This window comes from Camelus dromedarius, chromosome 8 (assembly GCF_036321535.1).
Source record: "Camelus dromedarius isolate mCamDro1 chromosome 8, mCamDro1.pat, whole genome shotgun sequence".
Taxonomy (NCBI): Eukaryota; Metazoa; Chordata; class Mammalia; order Artiodactyla; family Camelidae; genus Camelus; species Camelus dromedarius.
The window spans coordinates 42,276,292-42,297,029 of record NC_087443.1 but is presented as its reverse complement, the minus strand read 5'-3'; the positions used below and the strand labels follow the sequence as shown (position 1 = coordinate 42,297,029).

At 38.1% G+C, this 20,738-nt stretch overlaps 1 protein-coding gene across 7 annotated transcripts in view; it reads right to left on the bottom strand.

The window, feature by feature from the left end:
* Positions 1-20,738, bottom strand: part of FAM13C (family with sequence similarity 13 member C) — a 542,774-nt gene that overhangs the window by 63,925 nt on the left and 458,111 nt on the right. For all 7 annotated transcript variants that reach the window (XM_064488166.1, XM_010985766.3, XM_031461297.2 and 4 more), the window contains one exon: positions 7,939-8,024. The gene's annotated coding sequence lies outside the window, so the exon portion shown is untranslated. The remainder of the gene's footprint in view (positions 1-7,938; positions 8,025-20,738) is intronic.

Genomic DNA, 20,738 nt, shown 5'->3' with positions numbered 1-20,738 from the left:
GCTTTTTCTCTAAGATTAGGAAGAAGACAAAGGTGCCCACTCTCACCATTCCTAGCCAACAGTGCACTGGAAGTTCTAGCCAGAGCAACCAGGCAACAAAAAGAAATAAAAGGCATCAGAATTAGAAAGAAAGAAGTAAAACTGTCTCTATTTGGAGATGATGTGATTTTATACATAGAAAATCCTGAAGACTCCACTAAAAACACCCTTTATCCTAGTCACTCTCTTATTTGTGGGGGACACATTCGAAGACCCCCATGGATGCCTGATATCACGGTTAGTACTGAAGCCTATGCATGCTTTTCCCTATACAGGTACTAGTGGGCAGGTAGTGTATATAGCATGCACATGCTGGACAAAGGAATAAATCACATCCCAGGCAGAACAGAGTGAGATGATACAAGATTTTATCACACTATTCAGATCAGTGGGCAATTTGCAATTTATAAATTTTTTTTATTTCTGGAATTTTCCATTTAATATTTTCAGACCATGATTAGGCTGTGAGCAACTGAAACCACAGAAAGTGACACTGTGGATCAGGGGAGATGACTATATATCTAATCCGTGAATTCAGTAAAATTGCAGGATACAAAATTAACAAAAATTAATAGTGTTTCTATACACTAACAACAAAATGTCTGAAAAAGAAATGAAATTGATCCTATTTACAATAGCGTCAAAAACAATGAAACTTAGGAATAAATTTAACCAAGGAAGTGAAAGTTCTCTACTCTAAAAAATACAAGACATCGATAAAAAAAAAAATCAAAGACACAATTAAATGGAAAGGTAGGCCATGTTCATGGACTGGAAGAACTAACACTGTTAAAATGTCCATACTACCCAAAGCAGTCTATAGATTCAATACAATCCCTGTAAGATTCCAATGGCACTTTGTACAGAAATATGAAAAAAAATCCAAAAACTTATATGGAACCACAAATAGCCTGAATAGCTAAAACAATTTAGAGAAAGAGGAAGAAAGCAGGAAAGCTATAGTAATCAAAACAGTATGGTACTGGCATAAGAACAGACAAACAGACCTAGGGAAAAGGATTGAGAACCCAGAAATAAACCCTAGTATACACGGTCAACTTATATTTGACAAGGGGGCCAAGGATACTCAATGGAGAAAAGACATTTTCTTTAATAAATAAATGGTCCTGGGAAAATTGGATATTCACGTATAAAAGAATGAAAGTATAACCCTATCTCATAGAAAAAGAAACCATATTTATTGTTACCAGAGGTAGGGGGTGGAGGAGGGGATTGGAAAAGATGGTCAAAAGGTGCAAACTTAACAGCTGTAAGATGAGTAAGTGCTTGGGATGTACTGTACGACATGATAACTATACATACAGCTGCTGTAAATACATATGAAAGCTATTAAGAGAGTAAATCTCTTAACATTTGTCATAAAAATGGAGTTATCAAGTCACAAAAAGACATGGAGGAAACTTAAGTGCATATTACTAAGTGAAAGAAGCCAATCTGAAAAGGCTACGTACTGTATGATTCCAACTATGCAACTTTCTGAAAAAGGCAAACTACAAAGACCATAAAAAGATCAATTGACAGAGATGGAGAAGAAGCAAGAGGGAAACACATCGAGGATTTTTAGGCCAGAGAAAATACTTTATATGGTATGATAATGATGGATATATTGTCATTATACATTTGTCAAAATCCACAGAATGCACAGCAGCAAGAGTGAACCCTAAGGTAATCGATGGATTATGATTATGATTATGGTGAGTCAATGCAGACTTATTCTTAATAATAAATGTACCATTGTGGTGAATGATACTGATAATAGGGAGGCTATTCATGTGTAGGGACAAGGGGCACCTTCTTCTGAATTTTACTGTCAATCAAAAATTACTCCAAAAAATGAAGTTAAAAAAGTACTTAAAAAAAATTCTAATGTCCTGAATAAAATCCTTTTCTTGGGTTTTGGTCACTTAGAAATTCCAAACATTTCTACTCTTGGCTTGCACTTAGCAGATGTTCTGATTCAATGTTCCTAAGGTCCAGGATTCAGTGTTTCAGTGTTGAGTCTCTAGCTTCTGTTGTTGGCACTTAGGAACTTGAAGTAGTCATGACCATGGCTCATGACAGCTTCCTATCCTGGGGAAGGCTGGGAAGGGTGAAGAAGTGAGCAGGGGAAGCCCATTAGGGACACTTGTTTTCAGCTTCCAGCTTTCCCAAGGTGCCATTTTCTGTATTTGAGAAGATTAGACTGCCAGGAGTGACAGAAATTGAGACTCAGAGATAGTTAAGTGGCTTGCTATTTAGGATTGGGACTAAAACCTACATTTGCTAACTCTCACTGCAATACTCTCTCCTTTATGGTACATTTCACTGAGTTTGTTGCATGGCAAATGATAGAAAAGAACAAGGAGAGTCTGTGGTCTTAAATCTGTATCTCTCTTGATATGTTTTTTGTCATCAACAAGTTCAAGTAAGTTTTAAGTTAACTACGCATAGTATCCAAGATGGTTTTGTGCTACTCTGTATTGTAACGGGTTAGCCCCAGTCTCCTTTTAAGTACTCCCAAAGCACATGTGGTTTTCTTTTCTTTTCATTTTTTTTTTTGGAGCAGCAATATTCTAAGGTAAGTTGGGTCCCTCCTCCAGGTACAAGGAATGACCCACAATGTTTCTAAAGCCCACTACACTAATCTCAATGATTGGCTTTGTTCCGGCCAATGAAATATAAAGATATATCTATTAGGGACTTTTGGGAAAGAATTTCCTCTCTGAGAAAAAAAGAAAAAGTCTTCTAATAAATTCCTTCTTATGTACTCAGCATGGGAGAGGCATTTTCCTTAACTTCTTGTCTTTGGCTATTTCCAAAATGATGAGATGTTGTGGCAGCCATTTTGTGACCATGAGACAAAACCAAGAGAATTGGAAAGAAGTCATTAGGCTGTTGAATTGCTTAACTCTGGAACTCTCTAGCTTCAAGCTTCTTTTTACATGAAATAATGACGACTAATTATTTTAAATATTCTGCTACTTAGAGCCAAAAGCATTCTAACTGATTTTGAAAACTTCCTGGAGGAGACGAGAAGTAGGTCTTAAAAGACAGTAAGATTTAGGTAGACAGAAAGGAAGTGGGGCAATCTTCTATTAGAGGATGAGCAAAGGCAAAGAAATAGAAATTAGCTTAACCCATTTGGCTGGTTGTGGAAAATGTCAAATGAAATAACTGCGCCTTTAGAAACTCATAGTATTTACTTTTACTCTGTGTATATGGATTTGCAAATGTTTATTTGTTTGCCGATTTTTGTCAACAGGATGAGAAAAGTGGTTTGGCTCAGGTACCTGAGATGAGGACAGTACGGTTTTTTTCCCAGCTCTTAGTTCCTGGCCAGGCCCCACAAGTTTTTTCTGCAGTCTTACGGAGCGTGGCTGCAGGCAGAAGCCAAAGGAACCCTTCTCACAGGGTGTTGTATAAGGCCGGCCCAAAGCAGAGGCTTTGGTTTTCAGGTAACTAGACTCCACAGAGCTGCGGCAAGGCCAACACTGTGTGGACTGCTTTAGCCAGCTCTAGGGGCACCAAAGGCCTGTGGACTGGGCTGCATCGTTGTCTCCTGAAGGCGGGTATGAGCAGCTGTGCAGGAATTTCTCTCTGAACTGCCACAACATGGGTAGAAGCTAAGGGAAAAAGCCTACATGACCCAGGTACAAATTCACCTGAGACAGTTCCTGCAACACAGAAATAATAGCATGAGACCCTGAGGGGAATGAAGTCCTTCACTGTGCGGCTGGGCCTGATTCTATGAAATATAGTCCTTACAGTCAATGCGGCTCTGCTGGAATTCTCTGGCAAGTGAAGCTAGATCAGGGTTTCTCATTATCAGCACCACCGATTCTTGGGCCAGATGAGTCTTTGTTATGAGAGCTGCCCTGTGCATCATGGGATGTTCAGCAGCATCCCTGGCCTCTACTCACTAGATACCAGGAGCACTCCGCCTCCTGAGCTGTGATGACTAAAAGTGTCTCCAGACATTCTGAGAACCACTGGTCTAGAGAACCATGGGAAGAATGAGTGAGTGAGTGAGTGAGTGAATGAATGTGTGTGTGTGTGTATGTTTGTGAGAGAGAGAGAGAGAGAGAGAAACGCACACACATGCATGAGAGAGAATGTAGTATCTGTTAGTCATTTACATTTATATTTGTCGATCATTTAGATTTCCACCTTTTCACTTTACAAAAGCTTCAGTCAACATTTCCTTAGTTTAATCTTTGTCAACATCTGTAATTATTTTCCTGGGATAAATTCCTAGACATGGAGTTGCTTGGTGAAAGAACAGTAAACTTTAAGGCTTTTTATATACACTGACTAAATGGCCTATAGAAAGATTTTTCCAAATTAGATTCCAATCAAATTCGACACCTCTTTTGAATCTTTCCAGAGTTTAGGACCTAGTTTTGCACATGGCAGGTCCTCAGTGAATACTTGCTAGTTAATTGACTGAATGTTGTTTGTGAGTTTCCACCCCTCTTTTTTCCAACAAATACCTGGTCATGTTGGTCTATGACACTTCGTAACAATTTCTGTATGGGCTGGGTCTGCAGAAGAATATATAGTTACATATATTATTTCCTGTAGATCCACACCTCTTAAAGTGTGGTCCTTGAACCCATGATCTTCACCTCGGAACTTTCTAGAAATGCAAATTCTCTGGTCCCACACCTCGACCTACTTTGTGTTTTAAAATCCTTCCAGGTGATCCTCTAAAGCTGAAGTCTGAGAATCACTGCAACAGACGATAAGAATGAACAAACACTTCTCTCATTAGCATGAAGCTGCTCTTCCTTAGAACTTCCCTCTATAATGGCATCTCCCTGGTAGGAACTGGCCAGCCTGCTGTTTGTTCATAAGAGATCGTGATCCTTCACAATCTAAATGTATGTAATGCTGTCTCATTCCATCTGGTACCTGGTTGGTCTCTGTAAGGTTCTCCTATACCTTATACTAAGGCTAACTCAGCCTGCCTGATGGTCTACTGCCTATAAGCCAACAGCTGAGATGATCACAAGAGACCCAGAATTGCCAAAACAATACTGAAGAAAAAGAATGAAGCTGGAGGAACAACCCTCTCAAACTTCAGACAATACTACAGAGCTACAGTAATCAAAACAGCATTGTATTGGCATGAAAACAGACACATGGATCAATCGAACAGAATAGAGAGCCCAGAAATAAACCCACAGACCTACGGTCAATTAATCTTTGACAAAGGAGGCAAGAATACACAATGGAATAAAGACAGTCTCTTCAGCAAATAGTATTGGGAAAACTGGACAGCTGCATGCGTATCAATGAAGTTAGAATATTCCCTCACTCCATACACAAAAAATAAACTCAAAATGGCTTAAACAAACATAAGACAAGACACTATAAACTTCTTAGAAGAAAACATAGGCAAAACATTCTCTGACATAAATCTCAGCAATGTTTTCCTAGGACAGTCTACCCAGGAATAGAAATAAAAGCAAAAATAAACAATTAGGACCTAATTAAACTTATAAGCTTTTGCACACCAAAGGAAACCATAAGCAAAACAAAACAACAATCTATGGATTGGGAGAAAATATTTGCAATTGATGAGACTGACAAGGGCTTAATTTCCAGAATGTATAAACAGCTCATACAACTTAATAATGAAAAAACAAACAACCCAATCCAAAAATGGGCAGAAGAATGACACAAGCAATTCTCCAATGAAGACAAATGGCCAATAGGCACATGAAAAAATGCTGAATATCGCTAATTATCAGAGAAATGCAAATCAAAACTACAATGAGGTATCACCTCACACCAGTCAGAATGGCCATCATTCAAAAGTCCACAAATGATAAATGCTGGAGAGGGTGTGGAGAAAAGGGAACTCTCTCACACTGTTGGTGGGAATGTAGTTTGGTGAGGCCATTATGGAAAACAGTATTTTGATTCCTCAAAAAGGCTAAAAATAGACTTACCTTATGACCCAGCAACCCCACTCCTAGGCATATAACCAGAGGGAACCTTAATTCAAAAAGATACATACACCCCAGTGTTCATAGCAGCACTATATACAATAGCCAAGACATGGAAACAACCTAAATGTCCATCAACAGATGACTGGATAAAGAAGCTGTAGTATATTTATACAATAGAATACTGCTCAGCCATAAAAAAGGAATAAAATAATGCCATTTGCAGCAACATGGATATACCTGGAGATTGTTATTCTAAGTGAAGTAAGCCAGAAAGGGTAAGAAAAATACCATCTAATGTCACTTATATGTGAAATCTTAAAAAAAAAAAAAAAGACAAATGAACTTATTTACATAACAGAAACAGACTCACAGACATAGAAAACAAACTTGTGGTTACCAGCAGGGGAAGAGGGTGGGAAGGGATAAATTGGGAGTTTAAGTTTTGTAGGTACTAACATATATAAAATAAACAAGTTCATACTGTATAGCATAGGGAACTATATTCAGTACCTTGTAGTAACTTATGGTGAAAAAGAATATTTTCACGTACGACTGAAGCATTACGTTGTACACCAGAAATTGACACAACATTGTAAACTGACTATACTTCAATAAAAAATATACATATACAAAAAAAGGATACTTGCATGTTCAACCTCATTTGCTAGATTGCTCATTAGATAGATAACCCTATCTTGGCCAGATATGAAGTACCCTGTGAGTAAGGTGGCCATCTGTTCAGGACTGGGTCCTTCCAATATAATCAGAGATCATGGGACTCTAGCAGGCCCCCCTGCCAGAGAAAAGAGCAGAAAGATCCCTGGGGCCGAACTGCACAGGTGGCTGTGAGCAGGGCAGAGGAGAAGATGGGGTGTTGCACACACCTTCCAAGGCTGAGTCATTCTTTCCTCCATAAAGGACAACCCCAGGGCATCCAGTTGTCTTTCCAAAGTGTAGGCGACAAAGTCAGGAGGTCAGTTTGGAAGGGAACAGCTGCAGTTGGCAGGAACCTTAGTGCTTGCACTCACACCTGGTTCCCCTCCTCCCTCGTGGGTCAGAAATGAGTTTCTGTACTAACAGCTCCTGACATCTGTAATCTCTGGGAACTACAGGATTTTTTGTATGTGCGTGTGTGTGCGCGCGTGCATGCAGTTGCCTAATTAGACTGCACTCTCTTAATTAAAGACAGGGGCTATGCCTCTTACCACATGCTCAGCCTTGCTTATAATGGGGATTTTTAAGTCAGACTGCCTGCAATCCAAATGCTCATGCATGCTGAAGGACCTCATCTTCAGGCTTCCCAGGGAGCACTGTGTGGTCCTGCTCACAGGACACATGCTTCTGAGAAGCTTAATTGTATAAGAGATTAAAAAACCTAATGAAAAACAATTAGTCAAAATTCTTCATTAGGGCCAGTTTCAGATACTGCTTTGTAACTGAGAAGTTTTTAAATGGTGAAATGTATCACTATTCATGTCTGACATCTCTATCCCAGGTTCACAGCAACCTATCTGATGACCAGTTCAGAGAGTCAGCAGCTCAAGGGAATGGGGTTAAATTCTAAACAAGCCGGGAAGCTCTACAGCCCCTCTGGCTGGGAGGCAGGAATTAGTCAAAATAATCCCATCTGATTTAAGCAGACCAGGTCAGTGAATAAAGCCACCATTCTAAGGAAACGGGTGCCGGCGTTAGAGCAGTACTAGCTGAAGTGAGAGTCAGAATAAAATGCGCACAGTCAGAACACGTTTGCATGACTGGAGGCCTCTGTAGCTGTGAAGAGCACAGCTTGACATGGCTGGAATGCGCTGGAATGAAGAATCCTAAGGTTTCTTGCTAACCTGACCCTAACATGAGTGGACGGTGACCAACTGTTCTGGTTTTACACTCAAAGTCTGTGTCCCTAGAAGTCCCTCAGTCCCAGAAACACTAAGGTAGGTCACTCTACCTGGCTTCTGGACGTCTTCTCTGACAGTCTCTTCCCGCAGAGTTCAGAGATGGCTGAATTCCTCGTGAGATACATTTGATGCAGTCCTGGAAAATAAGAAAGCCAAGTCAGCTATTTTGATCTGAACTTTTCTTCTCTCCATGAAGTGTGTGCTTGGTGTTTGTAGATTTTGTATGTTTTTCCTACCTCTCAGATCTACGGCAGGGAAGCAGCAGGTATGGCAGTCCTAAAGTGGGGCAGCTGCTCATGTTGGAAGTAGAATCTGCCTCAACACTGGGGGCCAGACTTCCCCGGATCCTTTGAGTTTCCTCCAGGTGTCTCCCCTCAACCTCTGATGTTCCAGCAAGAGGTGTTGGGTGAGGTGATGTGTTACAGTGGGAGTGTGTATTATATTGCTACAAGTTTCAGTGTCTCTCCCATTCAGTTACTTGGTTATCACCTCTCTCATTCCTAGGACCCTGGTCAGGCGTGTTTCTGTTTACAGGCTTATCAATGCCCTTTTGGATTTTTGACACTGTCTGGCCACAAAGTCTAAAATTCTGAGAAGCACTTAGGTTCCAGAATATTTGAAAATAGAACAGTAGAATATGTTGAGAGTATGGTTTTTGGATTCAGACTTCCTGGCTTTGAATCCCATTTTTTTCCCTTTAATATGTATGACCTTGGGCAAGTTATTCAAATTCTCTGACCTTAGTTTTCTTACTATAAAACAGGGGTAGTAATGGTATCTTTCTCATAAAGTTGTCATGAGAATAAATGAGCTAATTTATAAAATAAAGTGATTTTCAATGAAAAAATTTCTTTTCCAGTTTTACTGATATAATTGACATTAACATTGTCTAAGTTTATGGTGTTCACTGTATTGATTTGCCGCATTTACATATTGCAAAATGATTACCGCTAGTGTTAGCAAACACCGCCATCACATTGTTACTATTTCTTTTTTTGTGTTGAGAACATTTAAGATTTACTCTCTTAGCCACTCTCAAGTACGTAATACAGTATTTTTAACTATAATCATCATGCCCTGCATTAGATTCCCTCGAACTTATTCATCTTATAACTGGAAGTTTGTACCTGACAGTTTTTCTTTCATGTAATGCAAGTGTCTGACTGAAGCTTTGATTGCCAGGGATCCACTTCAAAGAGGCATCCACTTCAAAGACAGCTATCTTGAATAAACACCTTGCCTGCCACATGACTAGATAAAGAGCCAGGCTCAAGCTGCTCCCCCACCACTCAGGTTCCTTTGTTTCAGAGTTTTTTCTTTAATAGCAGTAGCTTTATTGAGATATAATTCACAAAGTTCATATCTTTATATCTTTAAAGTATACAATTCAGTAGTTTTTATATATTTACAGAGTTGTGCAAACATCACTGTTATCTATTCCAAAACAATTCTAAAATTCCAAAAAGAAATCCCATCCCTTTTACCATTTCTTCCCGTCCCCTGGCAACCACTCACTGACTTTCAGTCTCTATAGATTTGCCTATTATGGACATTTCATACAAGTGGAATCATACAGTATGTGGCCTTTTTCACTTAGCGTAATGTTTACAAGGTTCACCCATGTTGTAGCATGGGTAAGTATTTACTTTCTTTTTATTTCTGAACGTTATTCCATTGTTTGGACAGACCAATTTTTTATCCACTCATCAATTAAGGAACACTTGAACTGTTGAAAAGTAATACTTTTAAAATTACACAGCTTAAAACATCAATCCCACATAATGTATGTGTGGACTAGTAATGATCAGTAATATTTATTGTGGATCTACTATACACAAGGGGTTGTTCTAAATGCTTGTAAGTTTCAGCCCATTTAATGTTCACTACAACCCCATGAGGGGGCTGTCACTATTACCACCATTATTTTTACACAGAAATTGGGAAATAAGGAGATTAAATGACCTATCTCAAGATAAACAGTTAGTATATGATTCAAACCTAGGAAGTCCGTCTGCAAAGCCTGCATTTTATTTTTCATTAAAAGAACTATTATATAATAAAACTGACTTTTTTTGTGTGGGGGGGATATACAGTTCTATGAATTGTAATACACACCACCACAATCAGATAAAGAACTATTCCATAACCCCCACAATACTCTTTATATCCATCCTACCTCGTCCCAACTATTGGAGGAGGTCACTGAGAGGATGTGACAGCTGGTTTCAGAGATCTTGGTTGATTTTGGTAACTGACCACTTGGGCTGCTTGTTTTTTCTCTTCCTGTTCTATGTCTTAAGTTCACCAATAAACAGAAGGCCTTGAAACCCTAGGCCCCCACATTTGATCCCAATAAAAGCAGAACCTCAGAACTGCTGCCTGATTTTCCCTATTCTTGACCTCACTGTGTGGGCTGAAGTATGCTGTGTAATTTCCAGGACCTTCGAGTAAAAATCCTTTTTATTCCCCAAAAGTTTTCTATTATTGTTGAGCTCACCTTGCAATCATGATAAGGACCACAAGGGCCAGTCCAGCAACAACACTGGTTACTGATAGGTTGAGACCAGTATAAAACAGACCCCTTGATCCACATCTCCCCTTTTTCCCTACACCTCAGCCCTGGGTAACCAACACTCTCCGTTTCTATGAGTTGGCTTCTTTAGATTCCACATAAGTGACATCATACAGTAGTTGTCTTTCTCTGACTTATTTCACTTAGCATAATGTTCTTAAAATCCATTCATGTTGTCTCAAATGGCAGGATTTCCTTCTTTCTCATAAGTGAATATTTTCCTATTATGTGTATTTATACTACAACTCCTTTATCAAATCATCCCTTAAGGGACAGTTGGGCTGTTTCCATGCCTCGGCTACTGTGAATAACACTCCAGTGAGCATGACAGTGCAGATATCCCTTCAAGATATTGTTTTCATTTCCTTTATGTATACTGAGAAGTGGGATTGTTGGATCATACGGCGGTTTTATTTTTAATTCTTTGAGTAACCTCCATACTGTGTTTTATAGTGGCTGCACAAATTTTCCCACCAACAGTGCACAAGGGTTCCCTTCTCTCTACATCCTCAATACTTGTTATCTTTTGTCTTTTCCAAAATAGCTATTTTAACGGGAGTGTGGTGATAACTTATTATGGATTTGATTTGCATTTCCCTGATATTTAGTGATGTGGAGCTTCTTCTCATGTACCTGTTAGCCATTTGTATGTCTGTTTTGGAAAAATGTCTAGTCAGTTCCTCTACCCATTTTTAATCAGATTTTTTTTGCTTTTTTAGTTGTATAAGACCTTTATATATTTTAGAATATTAACTGCTTATTAGCAATATGATTTACAAACATGTTATCCCATTTCATAGGTTACCTTTTCATTCTGTTGAAAAAGAGCATTTCTTTTGCTGTGCAGAAATCTGATGTAGTTCTACTTATTAATTTTTGCTTTTGCTGCTTATGGTTTTGGTGTCATATCCAAAAAATTACTGCCAAAATCAATGACAAGAAGTTTTTCCTATGTTTTCTTGTAGGAGTTTAATGGTTTTCAAGTCTTATGTTTAAGAATTTCATCCATTTCAAGGATGGGATGATGTAGGCAAAATGAATTGTCTTTCTTCTCTTCTTGTGTAGTTATTCTCAGACTCCACCCACCCCCCTCCCCATGTTGCTGAAGTTTATTAAGCAGGCTCCAGGGCTTTTCCAAGAGCGGCTTTTGTTCATGGATAGCTTTCTAATTGTTGATCTTTGTGAGGAAACGGAGGCTGGAGTGATGTCACCTCAAAGAAATGCTTAGAGCACAGAAGGAGTGCTATATAAACACTTGCTATAACCATTATGCCCATTAATATTATGGCTGCAAGTGGAAAGTGTTTAAGAGAAATGGCTCCAAAATATACTTTTATTATTTGCTAGCTGTATGGTTTAGGCAATTTATTTTACCTTTCAGTCTCAGTTTTCTTACTGGTGAAGTCATACCCCATCAGTTTGTTATGAGAACTAAATGAGATAACTAGAGTATCCAGCAAAATGTCTGGCAGCTGGCTTGCTGATTCTTTTCTACCCATAGTAAGTTAACACAGATTTGGTGCCAAAATTATTTAGTCACATTATTCAAGTAGTTACATGTAAGGCTGGTCCCTGGATTGTCATTGCTCCTGGGTTGGGTGCAGCGTGTGCTAAACTTTATGCATGATTAAAATTGACATCCATGGTCTCTTTGTAACTTCAATGGCAAGGGCTACTGAAAAAATTTCTCTGAACCCCATAGCTCCTGAGAATATATAACTTCACTTCACAACAATGCATATTTTCATGAGTCATGGAAACAGTTATCAACTCCCAGAAGATTTTGTTAACAATCACAAGATTGCTTATTAGCTATAAATGAATGCTTTGGTCTGGCCAGAGCCAGCTCAGTACCATGCAGTATCTGGAGATGTGCCAACTAGGGCACTGCGGTCTTTCTCCAGATGGTGCCATTACAGATTGCCTTATGTCTCCATCCCTTTGATCCCCTCCTTGCATGGCATGGCCTCACACTCCCCCTGCTTTTTGCCTCTGTTACTTTGTCTGACTCACAGAAGAGCACGCACAGCCCTCCCTTCTCCCACCCCCGACACAAGACAGCTTCTACATAGCATCACATTGTCTATTTGTTCCTCCTGCTTTGATTTCTTGGAAGAACCAAGCTTTCAAGCTTGATCTGTCTTTCCTTGAGAGGACAAGAAATGAGACCCTTTCTGACCCATGTGTAGGGTTCATGCCTCTACCATATGGTTCCAAGGAAAGTCCACAGCTGTTCTGGGGCCAGGGAGCCCCATGCTAGTCACCACACAAGAAAGGTCAGCAGCATAACTCTCTTTACCTTACATGCATACTCCCATTCTTTTCACCAGCTTCCATTTTTATCAGAAGGCCAGATAAATGGATCATGGATTCTAGACAACTGTTCTAAGCCACACTTCTGAGTCTTTAATAGAGCAGGTCACGTCTGGGTGATAACACTTGCATCTTTTCATTACCTTAAACAGTTCACACTTCTGGGTATCTGATATGAATGTAAAGATGAATAAACAACACGATTGTTTCACGGGTATGAGATCATGTCTCTTTACATCACCATTTGACTGAACTTTTGTTAGCCACCCACTGTATGCCATGCTGTGCCAAGCCCTGTGAGAACAATTCACATAACACGCAACATATTGGCACGACACTTGTATTATGGTGAGAGAGAGAAATTCATCAGTGATAAGAGGACCATGAAGTAAAATCTATGACAGAGACATACTGAGGGGAGCACGCTGAGTCCTCGTTGGAGGCGAGGGAGGTGAACAAGGGGGAGATTTTGCAAAACTGACACTAAGCTGACTTAGTGTGGAGCAGTGGTTAAAAGCCAGATGGATAAAGACAAGTGGGAGAGAAACCCACAGCTCCCTTAGCCCTCTGTCCCTTCTGATTTTGTCACTGTAGACTACACATTGTCCCTGCTCTCTCTGTGCATTATGGACTCTGGAATTTTCACATAAAGAAATGGAAATCCCTGTTCCTCATAGTACAACAACAAAGTAAAATCTCTATTCCTTGGGAAACAGTGACTGTTCAGGGTAGTTTTGCTCCACTCTGTACTCAGACATGGCCTGTAATTTTAGTTTTTGATTTGTTCTCCACTAACCCCTTATGATACTGGGGCTGCAGATGGAGCAGGTTCTCCTGGATCTCTGAACTTGAGAAGACAGACCATTTCTATGATGCCCTGTACCCTCATCTTTGGGAATCTGTAATCATGGAAACAGGGCAGGCAAATTTCATGAGGAAAGGGTTTTCTGCTTGGAGAGTTCAGTCCTGTGTAAGGGGCAGGAGAAATGTCTGAGTAATCAGGGAAGAGTATGAGGATTCAGGATGCCAGAAGAATGTAGGGAAAGAGGAGGAAACTTGTAAGGGAAATAAGGTAGCTTCAAATATAAACTTGGTCTTCCTCGCAGCATTTTTGTTGCATTCTGATTACGTCCCTAGCTAAGTTGCTCTGGGCAACAGAAAACGAATTATAGCATTTCTTAAGAGATAATCAAGCCTTAGCAACAACCAACATCTGTAGTGGAATTGCAAGGACTCCCACGCAAGGATGCACATCCAAAATTACCAGCTCTTTCCTAGGGAAGGACTTTATTTTCCGGAAATAATCTGTTGTTCCTGGAAAACTAAAAGCCCTCTGCAGTCTTTTAGGCCTGACTGAGTGTATGGTTTCTATGCTGCGAAACAGGTCAGGATGGATGCTACGGGATATGCTAGCAGCTGGGGTGTGGGGTATTCCTGTCCTCTGAGGTTCAATTTCACCCAGAATTCTTTAACACTAGCTTCTTGTCAAGCCTTCACTAGCTGTTTATGATAATAACCAACCATTATCTGAGTCTAGTCTGAGAACCTCACATAACCTTACCCGGAATTTAGAGCTGGGATAGAATTACAAGTCCAGAATTAGGATTTCATACAAGGGCCAATTAGGGAAAGTTGCATCACCCCTCACAGTTCATGCTGCAGTAAAGTCCAAAGTAAAAACCACAGCCTGTTTGTGATTATTTAATATTGTTCTGGGACAGTCTACTCAAATGCAAAACAAAATGCAGTTTATTACATTATGCTGAGAAATAAAATAAAGCATACTGTAATCATTAGCAGAATATTTTGGGGGAAAACATGATTCAAAGACATTTTTTTCTTTTAGTCAAAGTCACCTCTTCCACTGGACATACTTCAAAACTTTGTAACCAATACCTATTCTAATTCTTTTAAGCAATACAGGAAGGAAACAGTAGATGAAAAAACAATTTCCCTTTTGAAGAATAATCCAATCCAAAGAATGTTGCACAGTAATGCTGCTAATAACTCTGAAATTACTTGAGATAATAAATGTAAATGTAAAATTATGATTATTCAAGAAGAAAAATAGAAATAAAATAGTTACATAGTAAGTAGTATATTTCTGTACAGAATTGTCAAAGGTGTTTCAAAAACAGAATCATAGTTATCAGTCTAAAGGGACAGTTACAGCTGACATTCAGCTTCTCCAGAACCTGTTCTGATCTGTTTTTGCTTCTGCCAGAGCCTGTTCTTGAGACTAAATAAAGATTTCATCCCCTTTTTAATTATTTGTTTATTTAAAGAAGAATCAAGAGGCTAACTGAACGTAAGAACTGAGAGTGACTGCCAAAAGAAGAGTCAGGAAATGAAATGGGAAGTACCTTGAATCATGGCATAAATATATTGACTGGGGAAACTGAAGCAGCTCTCCTAGGACAATGAACATAAAAGCCCTTATCTGTTATCGTTAGTGAAATGGTTTCCCAAACACGGGCTGATGGACCTGGGAAAGCTAACTCTCACTGGATGTTCTCTTGCTATCTTTCTTTCTCACGCATACAGAACTCTCACGGGCATAAGTACTTTCTTTCTCGGATGGTGACTTGAGAATGAGACAGCTGTGATACCTGCCAGCCCTCTGACTGCTGGGGTTGATGTGACTGATCTGGCTGCCATATCCTTTTCCTCACTCCTCACATCATGAAGAATCCTCCCGAAGTTCTGAAAGGATGTCTTTTCTAAGAAAAGAGGATTATTCTTTAATAAAAGGAAAGCAATCACAGTACTCTCCTGCAAGGCTAATTTAAGTAGAAAATGGTGATTATTATGAGGGAAAGGGGAATATTTTTAGAAGAAAATATAAAAGAATATTTTCATGATCTTGCCTTGTTATAGTTTTCTTCATGTTTCTTGTTGTTGAGGTTTGTTGAGAATCTTGCATGTGAGTTCATAATTTTCATCAGATTTGAAACATTTTCAGCCATTTTTTCTGCAAATATTTTTTCTTTATTCTCCTTTCTCTTCTCTTATCCAGGGACTCCAGTTGCACATATAGTATATTGCTTGAAATTGTTGCATAGTTCATTAATGGCCTGTTTGCTTCTTTTTGGTTTTTTTCAAATGAACCTTTTTGTTTCATTTTGGATAGTTCCTATTGTTATGTCTTCAAGTTCACTAATCTTTTTGTCCACAATGTCTAGTCTGCTATTAATTCCACCAAGTGCATTCTTTGTCTCCTGCATTATAATTGTCACCTCTAGAATTTCAATCAGGATATTTTTTATGTCTTCCATACTTATCAGGTTTCATTTTCCTCTAGTTCTTTTAACTTAAGGAATACAGTTATAAATGCCTTTTTTTTCCCAGTACTTGTCTGCTAATTAAAGCATTTACATTACATTCAGTTTCAATTTTTAATTTATCTTCTTATTGCGGGTTTTTCTGTTGTTTCTCCTTATTGCCTGGAAATTGTTTAATTCGATGGCGGACAATGTGAATTCTACCTTGAGAGGTGCTAGGCACTTTTGTATTCCTGTTGAAAATAGTTTGATCATTTTAGGCCTTGCTTTTAAATTTTGAGGTGTGACCACAACACTTATTCTATGGATAATTAATCCCCACTGCTGAGGTAAGAGCCTTCTGACTACCCAATTTCTTCTCAATTATAAGATTCTGTAGTTTGGTGGGGACAGGAGTCAGGAAAATAATGCTTTCTTAACAGACTGCTGGTACCTGAATAAAAGGATGTTTGAATGGCAGACAAGCCTTGGGAGTTAAAGATAAAGGGCCCTTGGTACTATTAATAACTGACTTAGGGATCTTCATCCTTTATCCCACAAAGAGCATTTATGTTAAAAAGCAGAAGTCTTCCTCTCTCTGGAGGAGTAGTGGTATCAGGTGTACAGCTCTCCTATATAGACCCCATGCACACACAAGAGATTTTTGCCCCCAGTGCATTGCCCTTTGGGGAACTGGAGCATGCAAGACTGATAACATATGTTCTGAGTAATTAAAAATTTGTCTCTGATCTAGAAACCTCATGTTTCCTGTCAAAATAATTAACAAATATAGATATAAAAACTTATTAACAGGCACATTCCCAGTACTGTGTGAGCACTGAATACATTTCTTCTAATCCTTTTGCATGGTTCATTTCCTAGCCTTGGATATTTTTATCACAATCATGTGCTGATTCGTATTCTGCTGTATCCCTTTGCAAATCTTGAGTTTTATCTCTGTTTATATTTCTCTCCTCTGGTATTCTGTCCTGTGAATTCTAGCTATAGGATCTCCCTGGACCCCTCAGCTCTGTTTCTTCAGCTTAGGGAAAACACAAAGCTTTGCCTGAATTAGTCCTTACTGTACCATAACATGAAAATTCTCTAAAGGCAATAAATTAGGGCATCAGAGGGCTCACCTCACTTTTTTCTTGTCTCTTAGAGATCACTGTTTTTTGTTGACTAATGTCCAATGTCATGTATTTTTGTCCAGTGTTCTGTTACAGAGGGAGCATTTGTCAACAGAGAAAATTGTAAAGAGAATCAACTGCTCATGTCAGAGGAATACAGACATTTTCTGATAACCATACAGTGATATACACTATAGCTTGAATTTTAATGAAAAAATCTGACATAAACAGTATTTAGTGCCAGAGACATACATACAACTGCCTCCTCAATATCTCTACTTAGTATAAGTGAAAAAGTAACTTGTGGGATAATATGTAGATTATCATACAAGATAAATGTGGTTTAGAAAGATGCAAATCCATACTATTATATATTAATTTTGAATATGTACACATGGAGGATGAGCATAAACATTTCTACTAGAATGATAAGCATCCAATTGAAACATGTTTATCAGTTACCTTTTGGGAATAGCATGTATTTACAGTTTTATTTCCTAAAATATTTGGTCAGTATCTAGACATCTGATTGTGGACAAAGCAGCAGCTCTCTTCAAAATGCAGCTCTGTGGTGTTTTCTGAACTTATTCCAGGAAACTCAGATTTTAATCTGTGTTTTCAACAGTGATGTAGGAATACATGTAATATTCTATATAAGTCCCTTTCTGCTTAAAGTAATTAGAGTATATTCAGGTCTCTGCAATTAAACTTGACTCATATAAAATACCATTCAAAAAAAGGAAGAAATGGAACATGAAGAATGTGTAAATTTAAATGGGTAGAGATGGGGGTAAGGTATTTTAGGTAGAGAAAACAGTAGAAAAAAAGGATCTGGAACTTCTCCATTTACATTTAAACATTCTTAATTCACTCACGTCTTAGAAGAAGGGCCAAGTTTCCCTCTGTGCACTTACACCTGGTTTCTGCCAACTAACCTCCTTTTCAATAAAATCATTAGACAATTTCAATCTTCAGATTACTTGACCTGTAAGTATAGTCATTGTTCCCAATTATAAATTCTCTTTCTTGAGCTTATAATACTATATTCTGCCGATTTTCCCCTTTTTCTCTAGCCTTCTTTTCTCAGACATCATTGCAGGCTCATATAGCAGGCCACTTAATATTGGACTTCTTAAAAGTCTGCAATAGGTCCTCCTCTCACCTCAATACAGTATCCCTAAGGAATATCACTTATGCCCATGGTCTCAACTATATTCATGTATAAATTTCAAATTTCTATCTCCTGCCATGACATCTCATGTGAGCTCCACCTTTTATATACACCCAACTACTTAGTAAATATCTCCAATTAGTAAAGGCTCATCAAACTTAACATGTTAAAAATCAAAAAAGTATTATTTGCTTTCAGTCCGGTATGCAAGTTAAGCACCAATTTTACAAATGAGGATGATACTTGGTGAAATCAAGTAACGTGACAGTTACAGGACCCAGGAATTTAATGAGGCAAGTAAGTCTTGACTTTTGTCAGCACTGATTAAATATGTCATGACTGTATAGATTAAACCCCATTCAGAACTGATCATCACCCTCTAACAGTACAATTGGTGCAATGATGAAAAAAGTTGTTGAAAGTCTAATTTCCATGAGTGGATCTGGTATGAATTATAATATTTAAACAAGTTAAGGCAATTAAAAGACATACAATCATACATCCTTAATGTGAACTTCCTTAGGATGCCCACTCTCACCACTTTTATTCAACACAGTCTTGGAAGTCCTAGACAAAGAAATTAGGCAAGAAAATAAAGTCATCCAAATTAGAAAGAAAAAAGTAAAACCATCAATGTTTGTAGATGATATTATATATAGAAAATCCTAAAGACTCCATCAAAAAACTGCTGAAACTAATAAATTCAATATAGTTGAAAAAATCAATATACAAAAATCTGTTGTTTCTATATACTAATAGAAAACTATCAGAAAGAGAAGTTACGAAAACAATTCCATCAAAAAGAATAAAATAGGTAGGAATAAATTTAGCCAAAGAGATGAAAGCTCTTCACTGAAAACTACAAGACACTGATCAAAGAAATTAAAGAAGGTACAGATATATGGAAAGATATTCCATGTTCATGAATTAAAAAAATTAATATTGTTAAAATGTCCATACTACACAAAGAAATTGACAGATTCAATGCAATCTCTAGCAAAATTCCAATGCCATTTTTCACAGAAATAGAAAAAAAATCCTAAAATTTGTATGGAATCATAAAAGATGCCTATTAGCCAAAGCCATCTTAAGAGAGAAGAACAAAGCTGAAGGCATCATGTGCCTTGATTTCAAACTATGTTACAAAGCTGTTGTAATCAAACAGTATGGTACTGATAGAAAAAGACACACTGATCAATGGAACAGAATCAAGAGCCCAGAAATAAATCCAAGCATGTATGGTGAATTAATTTATGACCATGAAGAGCCAAGAATATACAATAGGAAAGGACAGTCTCTTCAATAAATGGTGTTGAGAAAACCAGACAGCCACATGCAAAAGAATGAAACTGAACCACTATCTAACACCAAACACAAAAATTAATTCAAAACTGATTAAAGACTTGAATGTAAGATATGAAATAGTAACACTCTGGAAGAAAACAAGCAGTAAGCTCCTTGTCATAAGTCTTGGTAGTGATTTTTTTTAGTCTGACACCAAAAAAGAAAGCAATAAAAGCAAAAGTAAACAAGGCAGACCATTTTAAACTAAATTCTCCAATGAAGACATACAAATGGCCAATAGGGCACAAGAAAAAAATGCTCAGTGTTGCTAATTATCAGAGAAATGCAAATCAAAACCACAATGAGGTATCACCTCACACCAGTTGGAATGGCCATCATTCAAACGTCCATGAACAATAAATGCTGGAGAGGCTGTGGAGAAAAGCAAACCCTCCTACACTGCTGGTGGGAATGTAGTTTGGTGCAGCCTTTATTGTAAACAGTATGGAGTTCTCAAAAAGACTAAAAATAGACTTACCATATGATCCAGCAATCCCACTCCCAGACATATGTCTAAAGGGGATTCTAATTTGAAAAAATATATGCACCTCAATGTTCATAGCAGCTCTGTATACCAATAGCCAAGACGTGGAAACAACCTAAATGTCCATTGACAGACGACTGGATAAAGAAGCTGTGGTATATTCATACAATGGAATACTACTCACCCATGAAATAATAAAATAATGCCATTTGCAGTGATATGGATGGACCTACAGATCATCATTCTAAGTGAAGTAAGCCAGAAAGAGTAAGAAAAATACATATGATATCACTCATATGTGGAATATAGAAAAAGAAAAAAGAAGATACCAATGAACTCATCTACAAAACAGAAACAGACTCACAGACATAGTAAAGAAACTTATGGTTACTGGGGGAAAAGGGGTGGGAAGGGTAAACTGGGAATTCGAGATTTGCAAATATTAACTATCATATATAAAATAGATAAAAAACACTTTTTTTTTCTGTATAGCACAGGGAAGTATATTCAATATCTTATAGTAACCTATAATGAAAAAGAATATGAAAACAAATATATTTTTATCTGCATGACTGA